Source organism: Cavia porcellus, unplaced genomic scaffold (assembly GCF_034190915.1).
Source record: "Cavia porcellus strain 051 isolate PalLab524CR breed Dunkin Hartley unplaced genomic scaffold, mCavPor4.1 scaffold_27, whole genome shotgun sequence".
In the NCBI taxonomy this organism is placed as follows: domain Eukaryota; kingdom Metazoa; phylum Chordata; class Mammalia; order Rodentia; family Caviidae; genus Cavia; species Cavia porcellus.
Window position 1 is genome coordinate 10,782,049 of NW_026947510.1, and position 12,476 is coordinate 10,794,524.

At 36.0% G+C, this 12,476-nt stretch overlaps 1 protein-coding gene across 1 annotated transcript in view; it reads right to left on the reverse strand.

Annotated features, from left to right (window-relative positions):
- Positions 1-12,476, reverse strand: part of LOC134473484 (endogenous retrovirus group K member 5 Gag polyprotein-like) — a 97,741-nt gene that overhangs the window by 41,589 nt on the left and 43,676 nt on the right. The window contains exon 1 of the transcript XR_010043731.1: positions 1-12,476. This exon is cut by the window's right edge and continues 43,676 nt beyond it. The gene's annotated coding sequence lies outside the window, so the exon portion shown is untranslated.

The window sequence follows — 12,476 nt, forward strand, 5'->3', positions numbered from 1 at the left end:
CTAGGAGTTCACTACAGCCATTCACACTTTCATGAGATTCATGATATTTTTTATGTTTGTTTCTTGGACCCACATTTTCTTCTTGCTTCTAGTTTCTCCAAGGGCCATTTGGGGAGAGAAGATCAGCAACTCATCCCAGTTTACCCTAAGAGGAAGTCAAAATAGATGAAACAATTATTTAAGTAGCTTATACAGACGTTAGCATTCAGTGGTCCTCCATTACCATGTTTTTCTATTTATGGTTTCAGTTACTCATGTGAAGAAGGGTAAATAGAATGAGGTAATTTGAGAGAGCTCAAACTCCTATAACTTTATCACAGTCTTTTATTCATTATAATTGTTTCATCCTATTATTGCATATTGTTGTTAAGCTCTTATTGTACCTAATTTATAAATTAAGTCTAATCACTGGAGGGTCTAGGAACAATCTTGTAAGGATGAGGAGTGACTACTGTATTATTAGTAAAACTTTCAGTCCTGGAAGAAGGATAGAAGGGAAATTACCTTCACTGGAGTCTGAAGAAGATAAATCCATCCAGATGGGACATTTCTGGGCCACTTTATCCACACCTGATAGATGGCTATGTGTAAGTCAAAGCAGTTATGAGATCATTTCCGATGAAGAGGAACATTTGGGAGTTCCCCAGAAGGCTATCTAATCAAGCATCCCCTTCACTGATTCTGAAGGTGAACAGTAGGCATTCAGGAAGAAAGGTTCAATCACACTTTCTTTGCCATCATCCCTTGGTGAAGCTCATTATACATTAAACAACTGAAATAACACTGTACTGGGTGCACTGTGAGCATTTTCAGAAATCTACATGGATTGTTCATTACCTACACAGAGACTGCCTTAAGGGCTTTAGGGAAGGACACCACTCAAGCTGCCTTTAAACACGTAAAAGTGCAGCGTGGAGCAGGCCAAGAGCTATTAATACCTACATTACACAGTGCTGCTGAGTCAACTTGACTTTGATTGAGCCCAAGGACCATTTAGAAATCACAGCCTGTGGCCATTGTCATAGCCCAATGCCCAAAACAAACTGTTTGGGACTGTGGTTAAACTGATGGATGTCAGGAACGGGAGTACCTGCTATAAAATCTTGCATGAGAAATATGATGGGCCTGAGTGTGTTGTCCTAACTTTTTTAAGAACAAGTAAAAAATTTGATCTCTTAAGCATTAGAATATCTCAAATCCAAACCACAGAGGCACCATTCTAAGAAACAAACTAAGGAAAATATCCACAGAGGATTGTATTAGCTATTCGACTGGACTGCTAGAAAATAAAACTTTCACACACTACTTTTATTATCTGCTTCTGGGACTTTGTTCTATCGCTTTGTCTCCCTTTAGAGACAGCTTCGCCTATTAGTATTAATTAAATGTGAACACTAACTTGTAGGAAGATTTATAACTTCCTCAGCCTGACAGCTGTGCTATAGTTGAGCGCATCAGAGGATGAATAGCCCAGTCCCCCATATGTGAATTATGGCTCACTCCTCCAAATTGGCCATAGCATTTTAAAAAATATTTTGGGGAACTTGCCAAACAAATCTTTACCCTCCTACCTTCTTATCCCTTTCTAACCACTGCCACCATGATAAAAGGATCACTTCTATAGAAAGCTGAGGACAAAATTGGGGACAAGTCTAAAATGGGGGAAACAAAAAAATACCTAGTGATTGGGTGGTGAAACATAAAGTTGTAAAGGAAAACTATATTGGCCTAGAATCACCCCTACTTGAATCACAGCCAATTTAGGCAGATAGAAAAATGCATTTCCCCATAACTCATCTGTACAGATTTAAGATGGGGCAGAAAGAAAAATTTTGTCCTATTTTAGATAATGGGAGCCAGATGCCAAAAAGAATAAATGTCAAAATATCTCTGAAATTTCAGAACAGATAATAGAGGAAACAAATTTGAAACTGACAATCATTTTTTAGTCATGACATTGCAGTTTCCAAACCTAACTTTTCAAAAATTTAAAAATTTATTTTATATTATGATTTATGAAAATTACATGAACATTTTAAAACTCAGGTTACTATGCATTCCATTTACTTACACAAGCAAAGTGTCTGCACTAACATAAATTAATTACTCTACTATCTTTATAGCTTTATTAGCATGACTTTATTAGCTTAGCCTTATTTTCCAGGTTCCTCTTGTCTTGCCAAATGATTTGATTGCTCAATCCCGGGCTTCCTGGAAGATCTAGTTGTACTTCACAAAAAAGTACCACTAGGCTGGTTTCATGATTGAGACATTTGAACCTCTTGCCTCAAATATCTTGCTTTGCTATTGTTACCAATCCTAACTTATTATACTTGATATTTAACCTAATCAAACTGCTTTGAAAGCCATTCCTTAAACCAAGCTTCTAATTCCCAGTAAAGCCTGGCCTCACCTTTCCTGCACAAACACTGTAGAACATCCGTGGAGGGTGCACCCTTCCTTCCTGCTCTCGGTAGTAAGCAAGCTCAACTGCCTCTCTTCAGAAGGCTGTGCTGCAGAAATTTGGGGTGCATTTGGCAGCAGGATTTTGCAATATCCTAAATATTCACCTAAAACATTTAGAATTACAGAGACAAAGACACAAATCACACATCTTTCTCTTAATAAAGATGCGTATGGAGAGGTGATAGAATTTAAACTGTGAATGTCAAATGACTGGATCTTGAGCTACGTGTGCCTTGTGCAGCTTTTCTCTGCATTACACTCCCTAGTCCCCATCATTTGCCTCTGGGGGTTGTGGACAGGGACTGGATTCAGCACTTGACATCATCTGATACACTAAACACACTCCGAACTCACATACAATTTGCTATATTAGTGCCTGTATCTACTTATGTCTTAATTTGAATGTAAACTTCTGAGACAAGGATTTGGTTTACACATTGCTGTATTCCCAGCACTTATAATAGTGTTTAGAGCAAATACTGAGGAAATAAAAGAAGGCAAAGGAAAGGAGAGGAAAGGAGCATGGCAGAGGAAAAGAGGTGTGGAGGGGAGGAGAAGGGAAGAGATAAAGGAAGGAAGGAGGAAAAGAAAGAGGAAAATGGCAGGTGATCTAAATTAAATGAAACAGCAAGTCTCATGGCAAATGCTCATGCCTGAAAGCTAAATCTAAATTCAAATTTTTTCTCCCACTTACTATATGATTTTAAACAAAATATTACACTATTCTATTCATTAAGCCTTGCATGTCTCATTGGTAAAATGGAGACAATGTCTATATTGCATTGTAAAAAATAGAAAATACGTAAAAAGTCTGAAAAGTGTCTAGTGTAGTTGCTAGCAAACAGTAAACCATTAGCAAATACCAAATCTATAAGCAGAAAAATCAGTGGTTTGAAGAAATGATGGGTAAACTTTGCTTTTTTTAAGCAAGAAAAATATTTATCCTTTCATTTTAATGGAAAATGGCATTTAATTTGGAAAAATCTATCTTGATGAACATTTTGGTTAGAAATTAGTCAAGTGATAAAAAAGAGAAATTAGAAAAAAACATTCAGTTGTTTTGCTAAATTAAAGGGCAAAAATGGAATCTGTGTCTTCTAATGGGAGTTTAGGAGACAGAACTAGAGTGAAGGTGGTGAAAATTTTTTTTTCTTCTACTCATCATGGGCTGGATTCCTGCAGACCCAACAGACAAAAGGTAGATTAACAAGAGAAAAACAAACGAAAATTTATGAATGCATTCATTGTGCATACACACAGAGAGCTCGGTGATAAGTGACTCATGAATAGATTTTGCACTTCTATGATATCTTAACAAAGAACCATAATTTAGTAGAGAAGTGAAGACAAAGAAAGAGACTTCACGCTTTTTTGGACAACAAACTCTAGAAGATAAATATATGGAGAACTAATGGAAAATAAGGGTGTTTGGAGAGTGTTAGCTCCAACTCCTCTAGTGTTGTCTCCTGCACTGATAGACTCTAAAAGATGCAAATGCCTTTCCTTGTAGATGAGTGTTATGAATTGGGTCTGAAATGTCTTGCATTGTTCCCTACAAGTCATGTGCTAAATGTTTGGTCTACTGGGAACCTTCAGGAGGCAGGGCCTAGCAGAAGGAAATGAAGTTATGGGAAGTGTAACTCAAAGAGGATACTGGGACCCCGGCAACCTCACTTACATTTCTTCTCCCTGGATGCATGAATTGAGCAAATTTCTTCCAATGAGCCCTCTTCACCATGATATTTTACCTCACAATAGCCCCCAAAGGATGGGGCCAAGCAACCAAGGACTATAACCTCTGAACCCATAAGCCAAAATAAATCTCTTCTCCTTATAAGATGATTATTTCAAATGTTTTGTAACAGTGACTGAGAACAGACTGACACAGTGGGGCAAAACAAAGAGTTTTTGTTTTTCTCAATTGTTTCCAGTTCAAAACCAGTTGCCAGATTGGTAAACTTTTAGGAGGTGTACTATGCACCACGTTAGCAATACTTTGACTGAGAATAAGAAACAAAGAAAAAATGCCTACCAAAGTGACATCTACGCTTCATTTCTCAGTTTCCATGTGTGGTGTGCTGCCCTCTTCCATTGTTTGAAGTCCTCTATAAAACTTGTCTGAGGACGTTTGTCTTGTGTTGGTAGAATTTATGGATGAGCATGAAAGAAAGTACAGCTTTCTAAGTCATCCAGTTTGGATACTAAGGGGGCAACGGTCATGGTCAGATATCAAAGGGACATAGCAGTGCACGGGAATTCTAGACAGAAGAAAGTGAACTGAATTCAGCCAATACTGACTTGAGCTACTGGGAAAGACTCCCATTTCCCTCACAGGACTCTTGGAGGCAGGAGCAGAGAGAATCTGTTGCTCTGTTGATCATGCTACCACGAAGGCAGGTATGGGAAGAGAGGAGGAGAGGTCTAAGGGACCACACTGGGTAGGACAAAGTGAGACAAATGAGACGTTTACCTCAATCATAAAATTTGATGATATTCTAAAATATTGTTCTAGAGAACTGATATTTTCTTATGTTTTTTTTTTTTTTTTTTTTTTGGTACCAGGGGTTGAATTCATGACTTAGTGCTTGCCAGGAAGGCATTTACACCACTGAACTAAACTCCCAGCCCTTCATATGATATTTTAATAAATAAGAATCAATGCAAAGAGCTCCAAGATGGGCAAATAATACATTTTTAAATAAAGACAAGAATGTTGTGGCTGATTGGTTTCCTTTTGTCATAGGCTCCAATATGTCTAGTATAGCATTGTGACTGCTTTTGAGTTTATTTAAAGTGTTGGTATTTTGTTTATTATAGATATTTTTGCATTAATTTTTATACCTTAAAATATTAGAGTAGTCATAGTTCTTAAGAGAAAGTGAACCAATAGGAAACATGTGTGTTTGCAGATAGATGAGAGAGAGAGACAGAGGGACAGAGAGACAAAAAGAGACAGAGAGAGACAGAGACAGACAGAGAACAGACTATAAAGGAATGGTTCAGAAGCTAAGGAGCCAGGGATTTAGCTCAGTGGCATAAGCATCTGCCTGGCAAGCGCAAGATTGTGAGTTTGATCCCCAATACCACCACCCCCAAAAAAAGGCCAAGGAAGGGGATCTGGGAAGATGATGAGTGAACAACAGAGAAAGAGCCTCCCCAAGATTTGGTATATAGACACTGGGATGTAGCAAAGTGAGGAAGACACGAAGAGAAGAAGAGGGAAATGGTTCCTCTGGACCCAGGAAGAATCAAAAGCAAGAATTGAAGTCCACAAGGAGAGCACAAAGAGAAATTTCAATGAAGAAGAAGAAGAAAGTGGCAGGCAGAATCTTCTCCCTGAGCCCAGACTCACTGCATGGGAGGGGCAGTTCACACCTGCATGGTCACACGGTCACATGGTCACATGGTCACGTGTGACTGCTGACTATGCCAGACACCTCCACAGAGAGACACAAGAGTGAAAGGGAGCAGTGGATGTGGAGGACTGCATTGGCCGGTGGTGAATACTTCAGCATCAGACATCCCACAGGAGAAGGTGATTGGCTAGAAGACATTTTGGAGAGGAACCAACTGAGCTTCAAGCTCAGAACAACTACTGGCCTCATCTAATGGTCTCCAGCTGAGTTAAAGCCCACAGAAGGGGCATTGACTGCTGCAAGTTGAATGGGTCTTGTTCCAGTCTCGCAGCCGGAAATCACCCTGAACTTCAGGGAAAATAAAGGTACATGCTCACTGAGATTCTCCACTGCTCTGCCAGAAAACTACTGCTGGTTTGCTAGGATTAATCATCACAGATCAGGGTTCTGCTCATATTATCCACCAGTGACAGCAAAGACACACCTTGAAGCGGAATTTCTTTGGCTTCTCTCTCTCTGTCTTTCTCTGTCTGTCTCTGTCTCTGTCTCTGTCTCTCTCTCTCTCTCTCTCTCTCTCTGTCTCTCTCTTTCTCTTGCTTGTTTATTCTCTCTCACTTTTTTGTTTTATGTTTTCTTCATTACTTTTCTTGGTTTTATATGATTGTGTAAATAGTTTATAGTGTTTTTGTGGTCATTGCTCTCTTCTGTTATTCTTTTAAATTCTTTCTTCTTTCTTTCCTTCCTATCTTTGGCACCAGTTTCCCAAAGTTTGCATTATCTTTTCTTGTCTTCCAGCCTTTCTTTTTCTTATTCTATTTATCTATCCCTCCAAAGCATTTTAACTTTTCTCCCGTGAGGGTAAAATAGGAATATTAAAGACTTATTTTAAAGTTTGTTGTAAAGCCCCAAATGCAATTCATATGATTAAAGGTGGAAATTATTAGTTACCTCAGTTTGTCATTTTCTAGTTTCTATTTGGTACATTTGTTATTCCTAATTGGATTATATTGATCAAAGAGACATGGTTGTTCTAACCAGTTGTTCTTCCTGGTATACCAAGACTAAGATTGTTAAGGGTTATAAAAACTAATATAGGCCAGAACCACAGCCTGGGCCAAGTAGGCAGCAACTTCTCATCCCCCATGAATAGAAAAGGTGGGATATTGCTACAGACTCAAAATCCAAAAGCCAACTCCACCTGGAAGAAACCTGTGAAAAGTAGTCATTTCTGAAGTATTCTAAATACTAGCAGTAAAGTTACTCACCATAAGCAATTTACAAATATCAACCCAGGAATTAAATTAAAAAATGAAAAAGAAAATGAGAAGACACTTAAATAAGATGCAACTCCAGACATCCAGTTCACCAAAGGCAAATCCAGGGGGCAATGAGGTGGAACAATTGGAAAGTCACCCACCTGACCTTGCTGAAATGGTAACAGCAGAAATAACAAGTCAAATGAACAAGGTTATAGAAAAAATCAAATCAGAAATAATTTCTCAGATAACTACAGAGATGGTAACCACAATAAAAGACAGATTAGTGACTCTAGAGCAGATACAGATAAAAAAAATACAAGCTTAGGAAAATTATGGAATTTATGCATGCCCAACATATGAAAAAAAGGAAATCCATGAAACAGATTCTAATAGATCCAGGAGAACAAAACAAAACAAACAAAGAAAAAAAAACCACTGAAAATATATACTACAGGATGAGTCAGTGTGAGTACAGAATCTCAGATATATAAGACAGGATTATGGTTAGTGGTCATGAAAAGAAGGATTTCCTAAAAATAGCAAGGGACCTTGAGAAGAAAATCCAGCAGCTGCTAGATGATGCAAAGAAGTATAACATAATATTGATCAGAATAAATGAAAAAGTAGGAGATAGTTAAAATAACATTTTTAAAAAATCTGTTCACAGATGCATGATAGAAAACTTGCCTGGAAGAAAAAAAAGAATACAAACAAATGAGGCATATAGACCTCAAATTAGCCATGATTTTAAAAAAATCTACACTGAGGTATATAGTATAAGATTCCAGAAATTCAACACAAGAACAGAATATTAAAAGCTATTAGAGAAAGAAACAAATCACCTATAAAATGGACAGCCCATCAGAATCACCAATGACTTCTCAACACAAACTCTCAAGTCAAGGAAAATTTGAAGTGAAGTATTTCAAATCCAAAAAGACAACTTACTCCAACCCAGACTGATGGATCCCATGAAACCATCTTTCAGAATTGATGGAGAAATAAGATATTTCTATGACAAAGAATACATAAGGATATTTATGATCACCAAACCAACACCTCACAATGTTCTGAAAGACATTCTAGAAAGAGATAACAAGGACTACAATTACATGAACTCTAATAGACTGAATGTACCATGCAAGGCAAACAAGTAAACAGAGTGGAAAGAAGGGAGCTAACAATAGGAAAATAACATGACAAGGATAAATCAATACATATAAGTTATGAACATCAATGTTAAATAAGTATTATGAAAGGATAAGAAACTGTTCAAAGGGGAAAAAGTAACTCAAGGAAAAAGAAAAGAAAGATGGGAAAAGAAAAAAATATATATTTGTATGTACACACTTAAGGTAGCTAAGAGAATTGTGCTACTAATTCTATTAGTTCTTAGAACAAAACAGCTGACAGTCATAGGACTGGATCAATTTTGCATGTGTATATCTGGTAATCTGAGCAACTCTTTTGAAAATAGCTATGCAAAATAACAACCTTAGTTATGTTCATACCCCCTTGTTTTGAGGACCTACATTGTCATTGTTTGGGGCTCTTTGTCTTTGCTATTTGTTTGTCTCTTTTGTTTCTTGTTTTTCTCATAATTTGTATTGTTTTGGTTTTGTTTTTTCCTCTAATACAGAAAAGATAGATGTGCATGTATAGGCTTATACATGCCTAGAACTTCTCCTAAAGAGTTTGTAGGAATTGATTTTATTACATGTGATGATATGAACAGCTACTTTGAAAAAAACAAGACATTTTGGTAACTATTGCTGATTTCCTATCTTCTTGTTGTGAAGTCAAGTAATGCTTTTATTCTTTGTTTTGATTGGTTTTAGTCTGTTTTGTATTATTTTATTTCAATTTGTATGACGGTATGGACAGCTATATTGAAGAAAACAGGAAACATTATGGTAGCCATTGTTGATTTTCCTATTGTCTGATTTTGAAGGCCTGTAACGCTTTCATTCTTTTTTTTTTTTTTTTTTGGTTGGTTTTATACTATTCTTTCTTGTTTAAATTCATTGTGTGTGAAGATCTGGACTATTTTGAAGAAAACAAGAGAGATTATGGTAGCCATTGTTGATTTCCTGTTATTTTGTTTTGAAATCCTGTGTTGCTTGCATTGTTTTGTTCTGATGTGTTTTGTTCTGTTCTGTTTTGTTTTGTTTTGTTCTATTCTCTTTAAAATCAAGAACATTTTTAAAAACATTTGCCAGCTATTCTCCATCCTCAGACAATTAATACCTAGAATATATAAAGAACTCAAAAAAAAATCAGAGTCCCCAAAATTAAAGATCCATTTCAAAAATGGACATTTGTAATGAATATATACTTCTCAGATGAAAAAATAGAATTTGCAAATAAATGCATGAAAAAAATTCAACATCATTGGTCATTTGCAAAATGTAAATTAAAACAACTCTGAGATTCTGCCTTATCCCAGACTGACTGGCTGTTATTAAGAAATCTACCAACAACAAATGCTGGCAGGCAGTGGGGAAAAAGGAACCCTTCTCCACTGTTGGTGGGAGTGTAGACTGGCACAACCACTGTGGGAATCAGTGTGGAGATTCCTCAAAAAATAAAAATGAGAGATTCCATTTGACCTAGCGATTCCCCTTCTGGGTATCTTCCCAAAAGAATTAAAAACATCATACCCAAAATTCACAGGCTGCAGGCAAAAAGAACAAGAATTCAACAAGAAGCAAGCTCTCCCTGTGAATTGGTACTATTGTGGGCCACTTTGGGACAGCCAGATGCCAGCCCCTTCCTGCACACAGGCTGGGAAACAAGAAAAGCCAACCCTCCTACCCTGTTGTATGTGACTTGCTTATCTGGAGAAACACAGGCTACAGTGATAGCTACTGAGGGTTAATGCTTGTAGTGGTTAGTGTTTCACTGGCTTTACAGGTAGGTCTAAAGCCAGTGGTATGATTATTTACTGATAGGATAACAATACACAATGTAGCATCTGTGGAGAATCTCGTTCTGAAGGTGGTAGCCATTGTTAATTACCTGTTAGCTTGTTTTAAAGCTTGTGTCATTTTCATTGTCTTATTGGGTTGGGTTTTATTCTGTTTTGTTTTGTTTGATTTTATTATATCCAACGGCATGGGCAGCTGTTTCAAATACAACAAGATAAATAATGACAGCCATTTTGGATTTACTATTATCTTGTTTTGAAGTCCTTTATTGCACTCATTGTTTTGTTTTATTGGTTCTATCATTTTCTGTTTTGTTTGAATTTTACTATGTCTGAAAGTATGGGCTTCTATTTTGAAAACAACAAGAGGCATTATGATAACCATTGTTGGTTTCCTATTGTCTCAAAGTCCTGTTTCACTTACATTGGCTTGTTTTGATTGGCTTTATTCTGTTTTATTTTGCTTGATTTTATTCTCTTTAAAATAAAAAATAAGTAAAGTTTGATACCAATACTAAAAAGTTTAAAAATAAAATAAAAACATCATACCACAGCAATCTATGCACATCCATGTATAGTAGCACAGTTTTTAATTGTCAAGTATTACAAACAGCCCAAATCCCATCAACTTGTGAATGGATAAAGATGTACCTTTTTAATATAGAACTAGTCTGCCATCATGGAGGGTATATTTCTAAGTAAATGGATGCACCTTGAGAACATACTCTTAAGTGAAATAAATTGGATACACGTGTGTAAATATTACATTGTTTCTCTGGTGTGAGAAACCAAAAGTTTAAGAGCCAAAATGTGCAACAGATATTGTGAAATATGAAAGAAATGTTCAAATGGGGAGGGGAACAAGGCTGGGGGAATGGGGAAAGGAAGGATGAAAGGGAAAATTTTTAAAATGAGAAAATAAGGAAAAAATGGAAAAAACCTTTTGTAAATAAGGAAGAGAAGAGGGGTTGAAGGAGGGTAGGAGGATGGGAAAAAGGAATCAAGTTACATCACATATAGGTCCAAATTCCCTTTGATGAATGTGACTGTTGTGTATGTCTAAAGTGTACCAGTAAAATTGATATTCTTTGAAAACAAGAGAAATATTAATGATACTCTTTTATCCTGAAGTAAAGACATTAGAAAAAAATTTAAATTAACATGAAGAAATAAAGATTATGTCTAAAGTAATTATATAACTGAACATAATCAACAGTTTAAACATATCTTTCTGTTATTTTTCTTGTTCCATTTCAGACAAGTATTTATACCAAGAATTATACAGTGTTGGTTAGTTTAAGATGCATAGACATAAAATTTATAAGACACAAATTGCATGACTGAATGATATATAGAAGAAATTATAAATGCAATAAACTTTAACTATTAAAAAAAAGAAGCCAAGAAAGTTCAACACAATAAAGCTAAACAGATAGATATGGTGTAGAGGGTCGGGATTTTCAAAGTCACATCAAGGAGTTTGGATTTTATCCACATAGCAATGAGAAGACTTTAAAGAGTTTTAAGCAAAGAAATTATACAGTAAGATTTATGCTTTGAAAATTCAAAATACAGTGAATGGGCAGGAGGAACAGAAATGTGTATATTAAAATGGTCCAGGCAAAAGAGATGGCAATGACTAGGATATAAGAGAGAAATAGAAAATATTTTAGAGACATTGTAGATAAAATAATCATCATGCTATGGCTCGTTTATAAGAGCAGTGGGGAAGAAAAGTAGAAAGAGTCAAATATGATACCAGCGGAGACAGCAGAGTGGTTGACTGAAATCATATCCTGGGTTTGGACATACCAATCAAGGTAGCACTGGCTATACACACAAAAGAAGTTGACAAAAGAAATGATTTTGTATGCTGCAAATTGAACTTAATTACTCCCTATAACAAACCATGTCTTTTGATACAAAAAAAGTTTTTAAAAATCAATTACATAAGTTAATTGTTGTACCATGTGATCAGAAATTATATGTTGTCATTCATTATTTTGAATAGAAAACATTATGTAAGATGTTGGCAGTTGCATACTGCATAGTAACAGACTAATAATAGGCAGGTCTTGAAAGTGTAGAAGTTCATTTCATTTTCATTCAGCTGGCTGTGTTTCTTGCCTTATTCATACATTCGGTAAACTTGAATTTCTGGGAGGCTTATCACAAGAAAAAAGGCTATAATTCTCAGTATTTATTTTAAAGGAATTTGGAACAATTTATTCCATAAGGTTATGAACACAGACAAAATAGCCTTCTGCCTCGAAATCCTTGACATTTTCCAAATCCTGTTCCATGATTTTTATTGTATATTCAAACAGGACCAATATTTATGGAGAAGAAAGACAGTAACATTTAAAAAAAAAAAACATGAAAGTTCACCTCAGGTTTTATTTACATGCTTAAAAATATCTGCATTACCACAGTTGCTCCACAATCTCCCACAAACAAAAAGATAACACG